This window comes from Microcaecilia unicolor, chromosome 2, assembly GCF_901765095.1.
Source record: "Microcaecilia unicolor chromosome 2, aMicUni1.1, whole genome shotgun sequence".
NCBI lineage: Eukaryota > Metazoa > Chordata > Amphibia > Gymnophiona > Siphonopidae > Microcaecilia > Microcaecilia unicolor.
The window spans coordinates 54,973,526-54,996,566 of NC_044032.1; the positions used below are offsets into that span (position 1 = coordinate 54,973,526).

General features: G+C 42.4%; 1 protein-coding gene across 1 annotated transcript in view; it reads left to right on the forward strand.

Moving 5' to 3' along the window:
* Positions 1 to 23,041, forward strand: part of DCC (DCC netrin 1 receptor) — a 1,295,383-nt gene that overhangs the window by 227,725 nt on the left and 1,044,617 nt on the right. The gene's annotated exons all lie outside the window — the stretch shown is intronic.

Here is a 23,041-nt window from a genome sequence, read left to right on the forward strand (position 1 = left end):
AACAACTATAGACAAGAGAAAACCCGACATAGCTATGTTTCAGCACAGCATCAAAACTAATTCTCTCCTACAACTGCATTCACCACATTTTCTCTACAGAAACCTAATGGTCATTGGAACTGATGCACTCTGTGCGTGGGGCTATGGTGGAGGATCTTTGGAATACAGAATCAGAATGGCATCTAGCCCCATAGGAGTATAGGTGTCTTCCAGGATTCAAGCAGCTCTAGACAAGGCACTATTCAAACAATCCACCTGTCCCATGCCATTCTATGTGATGTTTGAACTACATGGTGCTCCGTAGAACAGAGAGCATATAGAGTTCAAGCATCCCATTGAACCACATGGGAGGAAGAAGCAGAAAACAGCAAGAAGAAAGACAAAAAATGTTACTGATAATAGATTAGGTCAAGGGTAGCCAACTCCAGTCCTCGAGAGCTGCAGGCAGGTCAGGTTTTCAGGATATCCACAATGAATGTGCATGAGATAGATTTGCATACCATGGAGGCAGTGCTTGCAAATCTATCTCCTGCACATTCATTGTGGATATCCTGAAAACCTGACCTGCCTGCGGCTCTCGAGGACCGGAGTTGCCTACCCCTGGATTAGGTAATGTAGATGAATTACCTGAAAATAGAGTGACAAGCTATTTGGGGGGGGGGGGGGGGGGATTTGGCACATCACAGTATTGCAATGCTATGCAAAGGTGAATATTGCTGGGTAATTATGAATAAAATATCTTTGCCCAGTAGTGACCAATTCAATAGTGATATAAAACTGAAAGAGCAGGAAGAAAAGTCTTGCACGATAAAGGGAAAAACGTGAGTAACATAGTAACATAGTAGATGACGACAGAAAAAGACCTGCACGGTCCATCCAGTCTGCCCAACAAGATAACTCATGTGTGCTACTTTTTGTGTATACTCTACTTTGATTTGCACCTATGCTCTTCAGGGCACAGACCGTATAAGTCTGCCCAGCACTATCCCCGCCTCCCAACCACTAGCCCCGCCTCCCAACCACTGGCTCTGTCACAGACCGTATAAGTCTGCTCAGCACTATCCCAGCCTCCCAACCACCAGCCCCGCCTCCCAACCACTGGCTCTGTCACAGACCGTATAAGTCTGCCCAGCACTATCCCCGCCTCCCAACTACCAGCCCCGCCTCCCAACCACTGGCTCTGTCACAGACCGTATAAGTCTGCCCAGCACTATCCCTGCCTCCCAACTACCAGCCCCGCCTCCCAACCACTGGCTCTGTCACAGACCGTATAAGTCTGCCCAGCACTATCCCTGCCTCCCACCACCGGCTCTGCCACCCGATCTCGACTAAGCTCGTGAGGATCCATTCCTTCTGCACAGGATTCCTTTATGCTTATCCCACGCATGTTTGAATTCCGTTATCGTTTTCATTTCCACCTTTGAAGTATCTCTGAAATAGGACTCTGCTAAAAATGTTCCAATTTCATGTTGAACTGGTTTGGTATACACTTAGAAATAAAAGCAACAATGCAAACTAGGATGAATCTAGCTAAAGCCAAATTGGAGCTTGGATGCAATCAGCTCAATTTTCCCCAGTTAGCACCATTTTAATAGCAACACAATAAATATAATTACTAATCTAGCATTGTCTGCAAGTTCTATAAGAAGTGAAAGATCTCTCAAATTGTCTTATGTTAACAGACTAAATTACTCTGTAATTGGTTAATGGAATCTCAAGGTTTTTTTCATCAAGATATCCCTGCAACATGAAGATTCCACTGAGAGAATGTTCTTGAATTAATAGAATATGTTTTTACTGAATAATTATTTGAATTACATTTATTCTCTTTTATATAGCACTTTATCCAAAATGTTGTGCAGAAAAAATGAGCAATATTTCTGATGAAGGGATGAGATATCTGAAACACTTATGTATTTATTTAAAAACTTATATTCTACTCAACCTTAAAGTTCTTCGCAGATCACAACAATGGTACATATAGAATTCATAGGTAGGTTCCAAACCTCCATCTAAGTTTTTGGGCTCTTGTTTAGTCATGGTCGAACAGATGGTATAAGAGACTGTTAAAATTGAAACCCACACAAGAAAGCTGATCAGACCTCTCTGTGGAGGCTACACTTGCCTTCTACACCACACACTGATTAGATGTTATTGAATGATCATTTCCTAGATAAGCGTTTCAAGCTGATTTCATTACAAGGTTCAAAGCAGTTGTAAAGTCCACACATCACAGTGAAGTTGGTACTAGAAAAACAAAAACAACAGCACTACTGAAATCCCCATTCTGTCTTTATTTATTTATTTGTTGCATTTGTATCCCACATTTTCCCACCTATTAACAGGCTCAGTGTGGCTTACATTATGCCGCAGTGGCGATCACGATTATCGGAATGAGAAATACAGAGTGGTATTGCATTAAAGTTCATAAGTGACAGAGTACTTTAAGCAGTCAGGTATAGAGAGTTCATTTCCAGAATGAAAAATAAAGTGGTATTGCGTTAAAGTTCAATGGTGACAGAGTAAATTAAGCAATCAAGCATCGAGGGTTCAGTTTTGTCCAGTTCTGGTATAAGTTTTGTTATCTGGAATTTAGGATCGATCATTGTGGTATGCCTTTTTGAACAGGTTGGTTTTTAGTGATCAGACTGTTATGACTGTTGGAAGGGGTTGGGGGAACGGGTAGGGGATAGGGAAGCCTTGTGGGGCCCTTATCCAGGTATGGGCAGCTCCTTGAAATCACCTAGGTGCGCCAAAATTCAGTGGCAGTATCCAAATAACTAAGCAGACATAGTTAAAACTACATTTTATGTGGTCCTTCTTGCCCAGCTGGTTATCTGGGTACCAGCATTAAAAATTGGCAGCACCCAGATACTTTCCGGCTCCACCCTGACTCTGCCCCTGGACTGCCTCACCACAAGCCACAGTGTCACTGATATCCAGATCTGGCCCAGTAAGTAACTTAACTTGATAAGACCCTTTTCTATTCAGATATGTCCTGCTAAATATTGGATCCAAATATTTTCGGAGCAAGCCCATTTAGACAGAAGCAGAGATGGCCAAGGGTGAACCATACTTAAGGCCTAAAGCATCAGATTTTTCCACAGTGTGTCTAGGACATATGTCTAGAAAGACTCAAGTGGAGGAGTAGCCACTTGGCCCAAAGTGAGCTACATTTAGATACAGTAGGTAATTTTCTGCAGTCCGTCACGGAGACGAACAAAGATCACTGGGGTGTGTCGGAGGCGTGGCGAAGGTGGGACTGGGGCGTGGTTATCGGCTGAGGAGAGATGGGCGCCTTTAGTTGATAATCGAAACAAGAAGGGCGTATTTGACGAGAATTTGGTCCGCTTTATTTGGACCCTTTTTTTCAGGTCCAAGTCCCAAAAAAGTGCCCCAACTGACCAGATGATCACCGGAGGGAATCAGGGATGACCTCCCCTGACTTCCCCAGTGGTCACTAACCCCCTCCCACCCAAAAAAACCCACAACCCACTTTACAAACTTTTTTTCCCAGCCTGTATGCCAGCCTCAAATGCCGTACCCACCTCCAGGACAGCAGAATGTGTTCTATCCTCTGACAGCCTTTCCCTGGTTCTGATGTGGGTCTAGGGTGAGTGTGACACCTTTTCTGTTAAGGGCACTGCAGAGTCACATCAGCAATGCATTGTGGTGGGTGTCCGATATAAATAATTTCCCTTTGAAAATCTGAGCTTGAGAAGTACACTGTTACAAAAGTTAAAGAAAGTTTTCAGTATGGGTAAATTCCTTTGAAAACTGTACTAATATTGTCTCTACTCGGTCTATATCCTTTCAGAGGCATCAAAGAAAGCGAAATACCATTTTCTGGTACTTCTTCCCTCTGTTACTTCCCCTTTTTGATGCTTGTTCTTTCTAGACCTGACCCCCCGGATTCTATATATGGTTCTCAAAGTTGTACATGCAAATTTGGGCATGCACCCAATTTACACACATAATTTAATTGAATATGAGTCAATTAGTGCCAATAATTGGGCACTGACCATCAATTATTGTCATTAATTGGTAATAATTTGGATTTACACAAGCATTTTGCAAAGCATTATTCTATAAAGACGTGCACAAAAATCTTTAACAGCGTAACTGAAAAGGGGGCATTGCAATGGGAGGAGCATGGGCAGGTTGACTCAGGGACATTCCTTAAAGATGCAAATGCTATTAGAGAATTTGGGGGATCTGTGCCTAATTTATGTGTGAGGTTTCACTTGGTGTAAACTCCTGTGCCCAAAGTTGAGTTTTGAACCTTTCACTACACGCTATTCTATAAATGGCACCCAACTTTGAGCATACTATGCTTCAAGATAATGTAGTTCACTAAACTAACATTCAGTTTATAGATGGAAAAGACTGAAGCTGAGAGGACAAAAATTCTTTGTTTGAACAAACCGAATTAGAGCTGTTTAACCTCTGAGCAGCACTGTCAATAGTCTCAATAATCTCCACTGTAAAAATAATAATAATGAATTTTCCACTTTATATTCTTCATTTCCATTCTCTTATGTCAAGTTACATAAACTAGGCAACTTAGCTTATAGTGAACGCTAGTTCTACAGAGCTCTTCTGTTTCACTACTACTTCATCAGGAGCTTTGTCAGGAATTCAACCAACAAGATATAAGCCAATTTGAATTTGAGAGTTTACCCAACTCAGCACGCCATTTAGAGAACAGTGCTGAGTGCTCTTTTTTTTTTTGGGGGGGGGGGTGCCCAAAGTTGGGCACCATTTACAGAATCTAGTCCTGAATGCATTGTCTGTAAATCTCTCTTTGGCCTTCAATCTTATTCTTTTGAACCAGAGGCAATGAGGAAAAAATGACTTGCCCTGCTGCTCTAGATCTCAGCCTATTGCTCCAGAGCTACCCAATTCTGGGAGGGGGAGGAATTTTTGGTTTGTCCTAGTTTTGAACTTAGATCTAAATTCAATTTGATATTTGTAGCACATCTCACAGTACTTCAAGATTGGATTGTCAGAAACCTAAGACTGCCTCCAAATCTCCCTCCTGCACCTGGGTATCTTGACACCTCTGCTGTTCTAACCATTAGGCCACTCTAATCAAAACATGTGCTTGCCTAGTGCCGATGATCACTTATAAACTCTTACTGCCACCATACCCATGGCTAGATTCTACAATTTTCCCTATTCTTCTTTAGAGATGAAATATGGAGAGAATGCTATGAATGAAGATCTGGGGAGGGGGGTGGGGGGGAGGCTGAAGAGAAAGAGTGAATATGACTTGGTGGGGGAGAAAAGAAGTAAATGGGATATATTGTCGAGGCCAACAAATTTATACCTAGGGCCCCATATAGTGTTATTCCATCCTTCAGCATATCACTTCTTTTAGTATTCAGAGAACAAAATCACATTGAGTATCCCTTTGGCAGAGAGGTGGTATAGAAATATGATAATAAATAATTATAACAGTAATAATAATAAGCCTGACTCAGAACCCTTCAGCTCTGAGAACCATCAAGTTGAATGATTCTGAATCATCCAAACGAAAATGAGATTCTCCTTAGGAAGGTTCATATAGCAGCAGTTTGTTGTCAGCATTATGAATGGAGGTCAACACAAAACCAGCATTATCCCCAAAGTGATGAAACTAATTTGATGTTGTTAAAGTGAAGAGGAAAATAAAGAGGTGGGAATAAGCAGGAAGTGTATTCCCTTAACTGGGAAGGTATGAAGATGAGCTGTGCTTCAGCCTTTAAGAGGCAATACATTTTGCCTATTTGCTTTCAGAAGATACAGTAAGTAGTTTAGTTACAAAAATGAGCACTAATACTATGCATAAAACAAAGGCTGCGGTCCAGCACTAATCCAATGGTGCAATGGCCAAAGGGTCCTTTTACTAAGGTGCATTGAAAAATGGCCTGCGGTAGTGTAGGCGTGTGTTTTGACAGCTCGCAGAATCATTTTTCAGTGCACCTGTAAAAAAAATGTTTTTTTTTCCGAAAATGGACATGCAGCAAAATGAAAATTGGTGCGTCCATTTTGGGTATGAGACCTTATCGCCAGCCATTGACTTAGTGGTAAGGTCTCACTCGTTAACTGGGCAGTAATGGTCGACGCACGTTCAAATGCCGATTACTGCCTGCGCGCCAGAAAATAAAAATATTTCCCAGCACGCTTAATGGACATGTGTAAAAAATGAAATTACCGCACAGGTCATGCAATAGCCGGGCAGAATTGATGCGCGTTGGGCATGCATAGGCACTTATGCGTCTTAGTAAAAGGGCCCTCAAATGATTTGAGACTCAGGATTATATGGATGTTGCAGTATGTATCTGGCTAGCTGTTGTATTTATCATAAGAAGCATTTAACACCTCATTAGTCAGAAACCAAGAAAATGAAACACCAACCCCCAGATTCTATATATGGTAACTAACATTGTGCGCGCAAATCATTGCGCAGAGCCAATTTGCACTTGTAACTGTATTGATTAATGAGCCAATCAATGTTGATAATTGGCTACTAACAATCAATTATTGGAGATAATTGGCCTTAATTGGGATTTATGTGCACACCGTATACTATAACGAAGTATGGGTAAATCCTATAGCATGTAGGTGTACTTGTGGGGGGGGGGGGGGGGGGGGGTTGGGGATATTCCACTGAGCTATGGGCATTTTTATAGAATACATCTCATCTGTGCCTAATTTAGGTGCCAGCATGTACACTTGGTTTCAGCAGATGTAAATGCAGGTGCCGTAAGCTGGGTGTGGATTAATTGCTCAGACGCTATTCTATAAAGTGTGGATACACTTTATAGAATAGTGTTCAACTCAAACTTTTTTCTGTGTGATTTATTGAATCTAGTCCCAAATGATCATTAAATGCAAAAAGCCTGTTTTATTCAGTTTCTGTTTGACAGCTCCCTCTCCACCTACTACTACTAAAAACATAACATAGTAATTGACGGTAGATAAAGACCTGTACAATCCATCCAGTCTTCCCAACAAGATAATACTCATTAAATATGGTATGTGATACTTCATATGTATACCTGTTCTTGATTTATCCTTAAACAGTCCAAGAAAAACCTCCGGCCCATATATTAAAAAAAGGAGGGAATAAGGCTAAATGACAGCTGGTATAGTTAAAAAGTGAGGTGAAGGAAGCTTTAGAAAACCCTTTGGAAAATGGAAGAATGATCCGACTAAAAATAAAGAATGGAAGTCAAATGCAAAGTGCTGATATGGGAGGCAAAGAGACTTTGAAAAGAAGATTGCAATGAAGGGAAAAACACATACTAAAAACTTGTTTTAGGTATATTAGAAGCAAGAAGCTGGTAAAAGAATCAGTGGGGCTGCTAGATGACCAAGGAGTAAAAGGGTCATTCAGGGAAGACAAAGCCATAGCGCAGAAATTAAATTCTTTGCTTCGGTCTTCAATGAGAGAGATGTGGGAAAGATATCAGTGCCAGAAATGGTATTCAATTCTGATGAGTCAGAGAAACAAACAAATCTCTAAACCTGGAACATGTAATGGGGCAACTTGATAAACTGAAGAGTAGCAAATCACCTGGACTGGATGGTATATATCCCAGAATACTGACAACATTGAAAATAATAATTTCTATAGTGCTATTGGACCTATGCAATGCTGTGCACATTATATGCAGGTACTTTCTCTGTCCTTAGAGGTCTCATAATCTAAGTTTTTGTACCTGGACCAATGGAGGATTAAACAAGTTACCCAAGGTCACAAGGAGCTGCAGTGAGAATTGAACCAAGGTTGCCAGGATCAAAGCCCACTGCACTAACCATTAGGCTACTCCTCTACACTTGACAGCAAATAGGACAAACTTGCAGAAAAACCGTAAAAAGCGCAGACACTCAGGTTATGTCTAGTGTCTGAAATTGAAAACATCAAAAGATATCAAAGAACAGAAAAAGGAGGAGCACTCCAGGGTCTCCATATGCCCCTAAGCATCTATTCACACAAATATGTACTTGTTCCAGCTCCAGACCAAAGCACCAGGGAACTGCACATATTCTATTACTTTCTACGGAAGCCATGTTGGCACTTGGAGGGAAATAGGAGAGCTGTCACTAATGAATCAATAATGTTCACACAAATCATTCCTCTAAAAATGTTGCAGATGCCTCTATTTTTATATATAATATAAGGTTAACTAGGTAGAAGCTGATTTTAAAGGGCAGGTGCCTCTTTTCCTGGCAGTCACTTTTAAAAAAAGTTCATTAGCCTATAAAAATCTCTAAAGTAGCCTGTATACCATTCTTAATATCATTTTTGCCCTAATCTAAACATAGGTTTTCTTTCAATCGTGTCTTCATTCCCTCTGTTTGAAAAATGTTCTGTCACTAACACTAACTCTTATGAATTTGCTGTGTGACCCAAAGGTTATTATGGTGAACTATGTTAAATGCAATTCACAGCTGCTACAATAAATTGGGTTAGTTGCTGTGCTATTCCACTTAAAAAAATTAATAAATAAGACATTAAAAAAAAAGACTAACAATACATTTTTGATTAGTTTTCATAGTCCAGAACCTTCTTGCTCTTGTAAGAACAGTATAGCAAAAGACGAGAAATGTCAGAATATGTAATTGAAGCATAAAAGCATTCTAATGGCAATCTTGAAAAAAAAGGTAGGAGGGAGGGGGAGTGTGGGAGGAGAGAAATAGGGAGAGATGAATAGAGGATCAGAAGGTGACAAAGCTGTATAATTTTGTGGAGGTCAATATTCAAAGTGATTTAGTTGGCCAGAAATGGCTCCTGGCTGGTTTAATCGCTTGTTTGGGGCTCACTGGTCATACTCAGTGGCATTTAACTGGATAGTGCTGCTGAAAATGTCCGGTTAGCATCTGGGGGCAGAGTTAGCACATGGCCTATTAACTGCCGATATTCAAAATTTAAGTGGCCAGGGTAACTGCATAAGTAGAATCACATAAAAGTCAGTCCTATCTTTATGTAGTTCGCCATAGCTGATTAAGGGCCCTGTTTTCTAAGGTGCGTTAGTGTTTTTAGCGCGCTTACACTTAGCGCGCACGCTAACCATATAGGTGCCTATAGGGATATTGTAGGCACATACATGGTTAATGCATGTACATAGTTAACACATGTTAAAAACGTTAATGCACCTATAACGCTGCTTAGTAAACAGGACCCTAAGTGCTGAATATCACACTTAGGACCTCTTTTTCAAAGCTGTGCTAGGGCTACTGTGGCAATGGTGTACGGCATGCAAGAGCCCGGTGGTAGTTCTGGCATGTGCCACGTACCATTTCAGCTCTCAGAAAAAAAAAATATATATATTTAGTGCCAGGGGCTTACATCAATGAAGGAGATGTGGGAAAGATACCAGTGCCAGAAATGGTATTCAATTCTGATGAGTCAGAGAAAAAAACAAATCTCTAAACCTGGAACACGTAATGGGGCAACTTGATAAACTGAAGAGTAGCAAATCACCTGGACCGGATGGTATATATCCCAGAATACTGACAAAATTGAAAATAATCATTTCTATAGTGCTATTGGACCTATGCAGTGCTGTGCACATCATATGCAGGTACTTTCTCTGTCCTTAGAGGGCTCATAATCTACGTTTTTGTACCTAGTGGTAATCAGGCAGCACCACATGCTGCCCGGTTGCCGCCAGGTTAGCGCGGGAGCCCTTACCACCTCCTAAATAGGAAATGGCCACGTGGCAAGTGTTTATTGTACCACACTGCCATTTCCTTTTTTAAAAGAAAAACAATCCTTTTACCCGCTGCGGTAAAAGGGGGCTTCGGCAAATCCATGCACTGATGCCATCGTAAGGCACCTTTTACCACAGCTTGGTAAAAGTACCTCTTAACCAGCTATGGTTTCACCGGCTCCATTTACTTAGAAATTCAATGCCAGATCCTGGACATGGACTAGCTTTGAATTTCTAGAGATGCTGCTGGCTGAATAATAGGCCCATGGTTTATAAACACGATAGGAAACCCATATCTTTGAGTCCCTTTTTGTTGGTTTTGATGTATTTTATCATCATAATGTCACATGTCTAACGTTAATGGATTGGACTGGTCCCCATCATTTTGGCCACTCAGAGATAAAAAAAAAAAGGCATTATGATATTCTTTTGTTTCTCCTCTAGTCCATCCCTAATACATCCTAACATTCTCTTTGCTTTTTCGGCCATAAGCACAATCTGAGCAGAGGATTTCAGTGTGTTATCTTTAATGACACCTAAAGGCCCTTTTACTAAAATGCATTTTAAAAATGGGCTTAGCGTGTTTAACATGGGACTTTCTCACATGCTAAGCTTATATTTAGCACATCAGTACAATAAGGCTTTTACATTTTTTTAATTTGCAGAACGTGTACCAATGTTGTCACTGAGCAGCAGCTGTAGATAATTAATGAAGGAACACTTAGCACTTCCTAAGTGCTCCCTTTTTAAGTTTGTATTATCCAACTAGCGTGCACTAATGTGAACACACTACCCGAATAATGCTTCCATACTCATTCCCAGCCCATGACATACGCCCTCCAAAAATATTTCAAAACAAAATAGCACGCAGTTAGAGTGCAGAAAAGGGGAAATTACTGCAAAACGCTTTACCCACAAATTCTAAAAAAAAAAAAGTTACTAAAATTGCATGTGAAATTTTGAGTGCATGCACAATTTAATTGAATAATGAGTAATTTAATGCTGAAAATTGGTTTGTTAACAAGCAATTATTGCCATTAATTAAATTTAATTGAAATATGTGTGCATAAATTTAGGCACAGGATCCATGCCTAAATTTCATGCATCAATTCAAAAAGGGGGTGCAGAAATGGGAGGGTCATAGGTAGAATGAGGGCTTTCCTAAAAATCACACATATAGTTATAGAATAGGAAGGAAATGTGCCTAGTTTAGATATATACACTTGCAATAGGTTTCTTTTGGTGCAAATTGCTGTACCTAAAATTAGACGTGATTCCCAGGAATAAGCACTATTCTATTCAGTGGCATAGCCAGACTTGAGATTTTGGGTGGGCCCAGAGCTAATATGGGTGGGCACGCACTGTCTGTATAAGTATGAGTAGTGTCTCTTGGATCCTACAAAATAATGCCTTAGAATTCACTTGATGATGGATTTCTAAGTAGTCTACCCAACAGCTGCCCTGCATCAGTATAACCACATACATACTTAATGGAAAAATTGATATTTTTAAATATAATTACATTATCCCACAATCTCTCCACTGCAAAATGCTATACACAAACTTGTGCAAAAACACACTCATATCCTTACTAAACCATAACAGCACTAATTCCAAGGACAGGATGAGCTACAACCTTATGCTTGAAAAGGCAGAACTGTAATTACACTAGGCTCTAAAACACCAATGCACTACCTCGTGAAAAAAAAAAAAGCAAAACAAAAAAGGGCTGCAAATACTACACGCTAGCAGAATACTGCACCTTAATCACACATGAAAAACACATGACACAACAGACATGACACAAGCAACTAGAAATAAAAAAATATGAAGGCTTTACTCATACTACCTCTCTCCTCAAGTCGTTTCACTGGCTCCCTATCCATTTTCGCATCCTGTTCAAACTACTTCTACTAACCTATAAATGTACTCACTCTGCTGCTCCCCAGTATCTCTCCACACTCGTCCATCCCTACACCCCTTCCCGTGCACTCCGTTCCATGGATAAATCCTTCTTATCTGTTCCCTTCTCCACTACTGCCAACTCCAGACTTCACGCCTTCTGTCTCGCTGCACCCTACGCCTGGAATAAACTTCCTGAGCCCCTACGTCTTGCCCCAGACTTGGCCACCTTTAAATCTAGACTGAAAGCCCACCTCTTTAGGATTGCTTTTGACTCATAACCACTTGTAACCACTCGCCTCTACCTACCCTCCTCTCCTCCTTCCTGTACACATTAATTGATTTGATTTGATTACTTTATTTTTTGTCTATTAGATTGCAAGCTCTTTGAGCAGGGACTGTCTTTCTTCTATGTTTGTGCAGCACTGTGTATGCCTTGTAGCGCTATAGAAATGCTAAATAGTAGTAGTAGTAGTAGTAGTAAAATACTGAACTGGAAAGTTATCTCAAGAAGTCAGACTCAGCATGCAGCAATACTAGAAAAATTGAAACTTACATGCAAAATATCACAGATGCACATTTCCAAAAGCTGACATATTCCAATTAATAAATTCTGAATAAAATACTTTTTTCTACCTTTGTTGTCTGATCTATTCGCTTTGGTCCCAGTGTCTTCTGTTTTATGCAGTGTCTTCTTTCCATTTGATATATTTTCTCTCACCATGTCCACCATCCTTCTGTGTCCTTATGCATCCTGTCTACTATCTGTAGCCCTGTCCCTATCCTTCCTCGAGTTTCAGTATCTGCCCTCAACGTGTTCCAAACCAGCCCTTAAACTCAGCAGTTTCTCCTCCATCCATATCCAGCATTTCTCCTCACTCTCCTCCATCCATGTGCATCTACTTCCTCTGTCTTTCCTCCCCTCCATCCATGTGCACCTCCTTCCTGACTTCTCTCTCCTCCCTCCCTCCATCCATTCGTCCAGCAACTCTCCATTCTCCCCTGCCCTCTCCTCCATCCACCCATATCCAGCAAATGTCCTCTGTCCCCTGCCCCCTCCATTCATCCATCCATGTTCAGCAATTCTCCTCTCTCCCCTGCCCTCTCCTCCATCCATCTCCAGCAAATTTCCTCTCTCTCCTTTCCCCTCCATCCATCCCTGTTGTCCAGCAATTCTCCTCTCTCCCCTGCCCATCCTGTTTCTGTCCATCCCCTTCCCCTTCCATCCAGCGTCTCCCCCCCTCTCCCCCTTTGAAGCATCTCCAGCCATCTGTAAAGAACGACAACGTGGATGCAGCAGCTCACAGGTTTGCTTGTTGTGTTTTAAGTGAACGGTGACGGCTGCGCGGGGGAGTGGAAACAGTGATTTCAAATGTCTTCCTTACTTACAGTGGACGAGATAGGCTGGCTCACTTCCATTCCACTCCTGAAGTTGCAGCGACGAATGGGCAGGCAGGCGGCGGTAGTAAAAGCAACAAGGAGGCAGGTTCGACTTCGTCCTTCACTTCCCTGCCCTCTCAGCATCCCGCCTGCCCGAAAGGAAATGACATCAGAGGAAGGCGGGACGTAGAGGGCAGGGAAGCGAAAGACGGAGTGGAACCTGCCTCCTTGTTGCTTTTACTACCGCAGCGCTGCCCGCCCGTTCATCGCTGCGACTTCGGGTAAAAGTCACCATTCCAGTCATCATTGTTTGGGTGGGCCTGGGCCCATCCAGGCCCACCCGTAGCTATGCCCCTTTTTTTTGTTACATTTGTACCCTGCACTTTCCCACTCATGGAATGCTCAATGTGGTGGGCAATGGAGGGTTAAGTGATTTGCCCAGAGTCACAAGGAGCTGCCTGTGTTGGGAATCGAACTCAGGTCCTCAGGACCTAAGTCCACCACCCTAACCACTAGGCCACTCCTCCACTCCTGCTATATATTATGCCTAACTTTAAGCACGGTTTATAGAATAGAGCTTTTTTTCTGTGCTGATTTTTTTGGCACCATATATAGAATTCACCCCTAAATGTATTTGGCATTAAACATTTTCTTGTGCATTAAGCATGCATTAGGGCATAACACCCTAGATCTTTTTTCTGGGTAATGTCTCCTAATATGGAATCTAGCATCATGTATCTATAGTTTGGCTTATTTTTTTTTTAATGTGCATCACTTTGCATTTGTCCTTATTAAATTTCACATGCCATCTGAAAGCTCAGTCTTCAATCTCACAAGGTCCTCCTGCAATTTCTCACAATCTGTGTGTGATTTAGCAGCTTTAAATAAATCTAAATTATCTGTAAATGTGATCACCTCACTTATCATTCCCATTTCAAGACTAGTTATAAATATGTTAAAAATCACTGACCCAACTACAGTGCTCGGGGCATCTCTGTTTACCATTCTCCATTGAGAAAATAGGCTGTTTAGTAGGGGTGTGCAGGCAAAAAAAAAAATCACTTTGTTTAGTTTCTGTCATTTGAAGGGCTTTTATTTTCATTTTGTTTTGTTTTTATAAATGTTTGTTTTGTTACCATGCACATCAGCCTCTCACTCCCTATCGCATATAGGGGTCCTTTTACCAAGCTGCAGTAAAAATGGCCCTGTGGTAGCATTGGCAGCCGTTTTTGATGCTCACAAGGACCCTTTTTACCGCATGAGGTAAAACACCTTAGTGTCCAAAGTTGTCTATCATATTGAAAATGCCCCATCTATATGCCTGTACTTTCACAATCCAGGTACACGCATTTACACTAACTGTATGGCTGGAGTATGTCCCCACTCATAAAATGTATTTGACCAGCTATTCTGTTATTCTATAAAGAAAACTAGGTACTTTTTAGTGTTGACAGCTGCCCATTTATAGACTTACTCTTGAAACTCACCTCCAGGCTTTCCACATTCTTACATTCTTTGAAGATTGCCCCTTCTAACTCTGCTGTATTTATCTGTCTCAACCTTATTCTTCTTTCTACTTCACTCATAAATATTTTAAATTCTCTGATTGCTGAGTAATTTTGCTTTCAAAGGAATCAGAATGGATCCTATAAGTCCATGGATAAAATAAAAAGATTACCGCTCCAATGAGCCAAATCAGTGAAATGACAAAGGTATAATTTCATTTTAAATAGAACATCCCTCTCTAGTGTACGCGCTAATCATTAACAACTGTGTCCCCATTCAGTCTTTTGTTAGAGGAAAGGAAAAATGTGAAGTCCATAGCATTTGTTGAAAAGATATGGATTAAAGTTGACTTTTGCTTACCTTATAGAGCTCCTAACCGTTAGTTTTCTTTTCAGAAACGAAAAAGCTTTATACAGCATGCTGATTTTGTAATTTGCATAGAAATACAGCTTGCTTTCTTCACTATACAATGGTTAATGAGCCATCCAAGTTATAATTAATGTGCAGTGGTTTCCAATCTTGGTCCTAGTGGCACCACAGCCAGTCAGATATTTGCTAAATGTTACTTTCTGGTGGATGACCATCTTAATGGGTCATAGATTTGAATATATAGAAAAGATGGACAATTGACCATGGGTACCAGAGACTGGAGACACTCATCGCTCAGTTTTTACTCTACTGGCACGTTTGCTCAAACACAAAAGGTCTTTTTTAAGACCATTCTGTATTTTACCATACCAAGATATTAGCTGTTCCTCTGTGCAATACAGATTCCTGATGCAGGCCTAGCGGCCGAAACACAACCTTGTCCTTTTTATCAATAAATGTGTTTTTACTCAAGGGCGAGTGTCTCCAGTCTCTGGTACCTGCCACATTTTTTTATATCTTCTGCGCTTTGCCATAGGACTTTTGAGTTCTCTGCTCTTGTGGATTTGTCACGTTTCTCAAAAGCAGGAACTAGGATCGTGAGCCGAGGAGCGGCAGTGGCAGGCAAAACCACCCCACAAAGGAATAAGACAGAACTCAGACAGGAACTATGTCAGTCTTCAATGATTATGCATAAGATCTATCTGCATATAATGGAAGCAGTGCATGCAAACAGATCTCAAGTGTATTCATTGTGGAATTCCTGAAAACCCGATTGGTTTAGAATACTAGTATACATGTGTATATGTACACAACTGTAGCTCTAGGAAATATGTCCATGTCTCTTTGTCTGTGATCCACGTTGAACTTGTTGAAGTGTATGTCGAATATAAGAATGCGTGCTAAATCTAAATAGAATAGGTCAGTGGTCTTCATTAATTTTTAAGTTGGGGCCACTTTGGACTCTGAGGAGCTAAAGAAAAGCGGTCAAATATCTTCATTTACTGGACCATGATTTAGTTGAGCAGTGGGTGTCAGTGACATGCATCCTCACAAGCCCACTTTCAAACTTCACTAGGGAGTATTCTCAAGGTTGTGAGCATTTCCACATGCATTCTCTTATATATTGAGAAATGTCTTGTCCTTTCCTCTTTCTCTCCTGAGACTGGGTAGAGAGAAAGAGTAGCAGAAAAAACCCCCAGAAAGCCAATGGTCCATCCCAGAAGCATTTGAGGGCTGCCAATGGTACCTGGACCTTTCATTTAAGAATACTGGTATAGGTACAGTTATCACTTAATATGTATATGCGGAGGGGCATTTTTGATGTGATATCCAAATCCAATTTCAGAAATTTTGCAAAAAAATCCAAAAATCCAGTGCCAAACATGCCCTCCCTCCCTTTACTATGGTGCGCTAGCGGCTGCCGTGCATGAATGCCAACACAGCCTACACAGTCCACTTTTTATGGGCTGTGTCAGCATTGCCGTGCAGCAGCCACTAGCATGTCTTACCATGGGTATGGTCATTTTCAAACCAGAAAAATATTTGTTTTTGTTGTTATTGTTTTGAAAATCACCCTATTTTAGAAGGTTTTGTGCTCAGTGCATCTTTCTTTAAGGGCCATTTTCAAATGAAATCTTTGAAGATAAGAGCACTCCTTTTGATAAAACAAAAATTGACAATTTTTTTTAACACTATAGGTTTTTTTTTTGACCAATAACTGAAAATTGAACCATGAATTGCTGACAGATGAAAGAATAAGATTAACTGCAGCACTGATTTCTGAGGTCCTTTCCCTTAATCAATAGCAAATGGTATAAATGTTTGTTAGTTACAAATATTCTACAATAAAAAATAGATTGAAATACAGCCTTTAATAAGTGATTCAAGACTATCAGTATAGCTGAACCTGATTTATCTGTTGTCAAGTTGACTGGATGGTTTCAACGAATATTACTTTCCATTGAGTGTTTTTACAATGTTCAATTATCACAGAAGATATCACAGAAATCGTAAGCTCAGCCTAGTCTCACCCAAAACGCTCCTCCAACACACGTCCCCTTGAGATTCAGACAAACTGCATAGAAAAATGTCTTAAAATTGCAAAGGACTAAAATACAAGACAACCCATGCGTCCAATTTCTCTTACATAGGCGCACGCCTGTGGAACGCATTGCCACAAGTGGTGAAAACAACTTATGATTATGTAAAATTCAGAAAGTCCTTAAAAACTCACCTATTCGGAAGGGCATATCCGAATGACCCAACTTAAATGAGTCAACCCTGCAACACCTCACTATTAAAGATCGTATTGGACATTAATGAACTCTTTTACCTCAACCCAACTTGATTGAATCTTATCTTCCCTATCCCAATACAACATATCTTCCCTGTCCCAATACAACATTTTGTACCTATCCCGTACCGGATTTGGCGAATGCCTTCACGGTATTATGTAAGCCACATTGAGCCTGCAAATATGTGGGAAAATGTGGGATACAAATGTAACAAATAATAATAATAATAATAGCAATTTGGATGTTTTTATATTTTAGAAAACCCCATCTGCAGCTTTATACAATTTTTTGGATTTTTTTCTGTTTCAAAAATGAGCCCCTTAGTGTCTCTGAACATGCATTGAGTTATGTATTGGTACCAGTGCTTAACTTAACTTAGGTGACTGCAGTAGTTGAATCTCAGACCTCTATTTTTTAATAGTTACAGTTCATATTCTCTAAGCCACTCATAATGATTCCCTGAATCCCTTGGTGCAAAGAACTGAACAGTGTCATAACTACTCACACCTGTGAATTGAAATGGTTCATGCTTTGTACGATGTTGTTTGTCAAGTTGCTGAAGATACCATGTTATTCATGTCAAAGATGACTAAAGAGCTTTCATTTGGGAGTTTTATAGACTGAATAATGACTGTGACACGTGCATTGTAGTCTTTGGAGAAATCAGACATTCTAGGATAATTTGCTATCAGTTTGCTGAATTTAACAAGGAGCTGCAGAAAGTAGCACCAAAACAGAAAAAGTAAAACCAAGTTTATCAACTGGAGGAGGAGTGGCCTAGTGGTTAGAGTGGTGGACTTTGGTTCTGGGGAACTGGGTTCAATTCCCACTGCAGGCACAGGCAGCTCCTTGTGACTCTGGGCAAGTCACTTAACCCTCCATTGCCCCAGGTACAAATAAGTACCTAAGCCACATCAAGCCTGCCATGAGTGGGAAAGCACAGGGTACAAAAAACAATTTGCCAGTGTCTGTGCCCAGGAGCATGGAGAGTTGTGTTTCTGTCACTGATGTGCTCCTGCACATTTTGTTAGGGGAGATTTTATTGGTTGGTTTTGGGAATGTCCATTGCGAATGAATGATTACATTCTAAGGGACCCGTTTACCAAACTGCAATAAAGAGTGGCCTTATCGTATGCTTACCTGGGTCATTCCCGGTTCCAGGGTCTCTTTCTCCCCCTACTCCTGACGAGACCTGGGTGATCACATCCCGACAGGAGCAAGAGAAAGAAAACTCCTACACCGTGCTCCCCTTAGAGGCTGAGAAGGAGCAGACACAGGGCTTCGGGGCCTCTGGTTTGGATGGAGGGGTTCCCCAGGCCCCGCCAGCAGAAGAAACTTTCCTCCAGCACTGTTCATCACTCCTCCACATGCTGCCCTGCAGCTGCTTTTCCCCTCGCATTGCACATGCTCGGTTTTGATAAAATTGAGCATGTGTGATGTGAGGGGAAAAGCAGCCGCAGGAGCAGGGCAGGCAATGTGATGGAGTGAAAAACAGCACTGGAGGATGGCTTCTGCTGGCAGGGCCTGCAGACCCTGACCAGCAAAGGTATGTGGAGTTGTGGCAGGAGGGGCAGCAGCAGCGATCTTAGGGGGGCAGCAGCATCCCCGCCCCAAGCCCAGCTTAGTCTATCGGCGGCCCTGGGGTGGAATGGGCTTCAATGGCAGCTCCATTTGTTGAAAATTAAAGCCAGTGCTGAGCAAACCTCTATGGTTTGTACCCTGAAATGGCAAGGACAGATCAAGATCAAGTATGCATATGTTAAATCACATCTTCTCTTGTTGGGCAAAGTGGATTTACTGTCCAGGTTTTTATCTGCCATGATCTGCTATGTTATTATGTAGAAGAAAGAACTCCGTAGCCAATTGGAGATAGATTTACATTTCCACTTCAGGAGTGGCATAATGCCCTGGGCTGTTTTCTCCTTTCCTATTGGATGCAGCAGGAGTTAGGCACAACTTGATGTTAGACTTCTTGGAGCAATAATAGAAGTGTTGTAATGCGAACAAGGGCAGGCAAGAAGCCCAGATAAAATGGAGTCACATCAGGTTACGGTGAGTGAAAATAATATTTATTAGAAGTGGCAGGTAAGGGATCCCATTTGAATTTCTGAGATCCCTTACTTGACACTTACTTTCTAGGTAAGGGAAATGGGACTTGATATACAGCCTTTGTGAGGTTTTTGCAACTACATTCAAAGCAGTTTACATATATTCAGGTGCTTATTTTGTACCAGGGGCAATGGAGGGTTAAGTGACTTGACCACAGTCACAAGGAGCTGCAGTGGGAATTGAACTCAGTTCCCCAGGATCAAAGTTCACTGCCCTAGCCACTAGGCTACGCCTACAAAAACAAAAGCTAGTCCTTGGATGTAAGAATATCCTCCTCTGGCCTGCTTTCACCTTTCAGCAAGGCTGCACACTTTGCTTGGCTCTAGGCTGGTTTCCCAGAGTTACCAGTACAATTCTTAGCACTTAACATAAGCCGGCCTGCTTCCAACTGGGTCAAAGATACAAGTCTGGAAGGTACCAAGTTAAACTTGGCTTACCTGACTCTCACGGTTGCAGTTCATAGATACATGGTGGATGCTTATGCAGTGGACCTTTGCTGCTTCCTTCTGAGCTTCCTTAACCTGGCTGTGACCTTAGCTTTTATACTTCCTAGAATATGTCCTCCTGGCTCTGCCTCTCCTGTTTTTTTTCCCTTCTGACTATAAGTTTTAAAGTGGCTCTGAGTATCCTTAAGCAGTAGCAGTAGCGTCCTACAGACTCCCTCACAGGGAGCTTGGGAAGGAATGCAGAGTCTGCATGTGCAAAGATAAAGAGGCAGAACATGGAAGAAGCACCTGAAGCTGAGAAAGTGCACTTGGATCTAAATGTGTGGAAGTCCAAAACTGAGTAGCAATAGCATTGGCTTCCTTCTAGTGTGGGGTCATCCTTGTGGTATGAGTCCTAATATGTATACAGTTCATATCATAAGACCGGCCCCAAGATGGGAATGCAAAAGCAAAAGTTGGCTCAAGACTCAGAGTCAACCCCACTGGTGCAGGTCCACATAAGAAGAAAGCTCTTACTGATACTTTGCTATGACTCCCAAATTTTTCAAAAAGTTTGATAGTCTGATTTGATGAACTGTAAGGTTTTTTGATTTTATTTGCAAATTTGTCACATCTGATTCAGGAATCAAATCTCTTCTTTTTTAAATTGATTTGTATGGGCCCACTATTCAAAGGATTTATGCTCCTAACTTTTGGCCCTTTTCTAAACCATGTAAGCAACTACAGTGGCGTAACCACAGGTGGGCCTGGGTGGGCCAGGGCCCATCCACTTAGGGTTCAGGCCCACCCGATAGTAGTACATGTTTAGCGGTAGCTGGTGGGGATCCCAAGTTCTGCCAGCTGAAGACTTCCCCCTGATGGTAACAAAAATGCTGCTCTCCACGATACTATTACCTGTGAATGCTCAGTTTTCAGCACATGCCTGCTGCAGATTGCCAAGGTTGAGCGAAGCATTTGCCCACCTGCTGCAATATTTTTTTGGTGGTGGTTGGGGGGGGGGGGAGAACACTTGGTGCCCACCCACTTCTTGCCTAGGCCCACCCAAAATCTGCTGTCTGGCTATGCCCCTGATAACATGGTGTTGTCAGCACAGTACTACAGTGCAAGCCCACACTACTGCACCACAAAACTGCAACGTGTGGGAATGGGCAGGGTCTGGACATAACAGGGTTGAGAGGAAGTGTGGCCAGCTATGACAGCTAGTGTAAGAGGAGGCAGTAAGTGAAGCTGTGCTACCAGCAGTCTGGTAGCATGGCTGCCAAGTAGTATAGCTATCCTGCTTATTTTCAAAGGAGAAGGGCGCCCATCTTCCGACACAAATCGGGAGATGGCCACCCTTCTCTCAGGTGCGGCCAAATCGGCATAATCGAAAGCCAATTTTGGCCACCTTCAACTTCAGTCTGTCGCAGGGCCGGCGGATTTTTAAAGGGGCATGTCGGAGGTGTAGCGAAGGCGGGACGGGGCCTGCTTAACACTTGGCTGCCCTCAGCTGATAAAGGAAAAAAGAAGGATGGCCCTGATGAGCATTTCGTCGACTTTACTTGGTCCATTTATTTTCGGGACCAAGCTTCAAAAAAGTGTCCAAACTGACCAGATGACCTTCAGAGGGAATTGGGGATGACCTCCCCATACTCCCCCAGTGGTCACCAACCCCCTCCCACCCCCAAAAATGTTTTAAATATTTTTTTTGCCACCCTCTAAGCCAGCCTGAAATGTCATACCCAGCTCCATGACAGCAGTATGCAGGTCCCTGGAGCAGTTTTAGTGGGTGCACTGCACTTCAGGCAAGCAGACCCAGGCCCATCCCCCCTTACCTGTTACACTTGTGGTGGTAGGTGTTGAGCCCTCCAAATCCCCCCAAAACCCACTGTACCCACATGTAGGTGCCCCCTTCACCCATAAGGGCTATGATAGTGGTTTACAATTATGGGTAGTGGGTTTGGGGGGGGGGATTTGGGGGTCTCAGCACCCAAGGGAAGGGAGCTACGTACCTGGGATCAATTCATAAAGTCCACTGCAGTGCCCCCCTAGGGTGCCCCGTTGGTGTCCTGGCATGTGAGGGGGACCAGTGCATTACAAATGCTGGCTCCTCCCATGACCAAATGCCTTGGATTTGGCCGGGTTTGAGATGGCCGGCCTTGGTTTTAATTATTGGCAAAAACCGAAGCCGCCCATCTCTAAGTCCGGCGATCTCAACATTTAGGTCGACCATCTCTAAGGTTGACCTAAATGTTGAGATTTGGCTGGTCCCAACCGTATTATCGAAACGCAAGATGGACGCCCATCTTGTTTGATAATATGGTTAGCTCCGCCCCTTCCTGGGGCCATCCCCAGAGATGGCCACCCTTATAGATGGGCGGCCCCGTTCGATTATGCCCCTCCATGTGACTCACAAATGGATTCCCAGACCCATCCTTTGACAACTATCACAAGACCCGATCCCCTTCTCCATAACATTTGGAAGCCCTAATCTAGCCCCCTGACATGAATCACCCACCCTCAACAGCTAAATACTGCCTGTGCATAGCCCAATCCCCCACCACCACCATGACTCCCTCGAGATCTACCCGGGGGTCTAGCATCCAGTACTGTAGCCATGGGCAGCAGCAATCTCTTTCTGCTGGCGCTCAAGTTGACACCTCCTCCAAATTGGTGCCTGCCTCCTAGGGTAGTCTCACAGTAATACTGCATGGCCAGGTAGGTCCCGGGGGGGTCTTGAGATGGGAGCAGAGGTAGGACTATGGATGGGCAATATTTAGTTGTTGGGAGTGGAGTTTCATGTCGGGGACAGATCAGGACTTGCAAATATTATGGAGAGGGGGATTGGGATTTGCAGATATTGTGGAGAGGGGGATTGGTCCTTCGGGAGAGGTCGAGAAATGGAAACTAATGTCAGTTCGGGGACATAGGATCGAGGGAAAGGATACTTATGGGGAGACTGATGCACCACTAGGCAGTTCTTTCTTTCTTTTCATTATCAAGTTCCCAAACCGAGTTACACACAGTACCTCAGAGCGCAGGTGTTCCTGTACTATCAAGCACTGCCTGTGGTGCTTGTGCAGCATCTCTGTATAGTAAATATAGAGCATATGCTAGGCACATCTCCTGCATTTATCAAACAGCCTTTGCACTGAGTGGTCCTTTTACCAAGCTGCAATGAAAAATTTGACGCGCGTAGAACATTACCGCCCGGTTACTGTGTGAGACCATACCACTAGGTCAAGGGTATGCGGTAAGGTCTTAGATCCAACATGGATACATGGTAATTTTCATTTTACCACACGTCCATTTTTTGCAAAAAATGTCATTTTTTTTGTAGGTGCACTAAAAAATA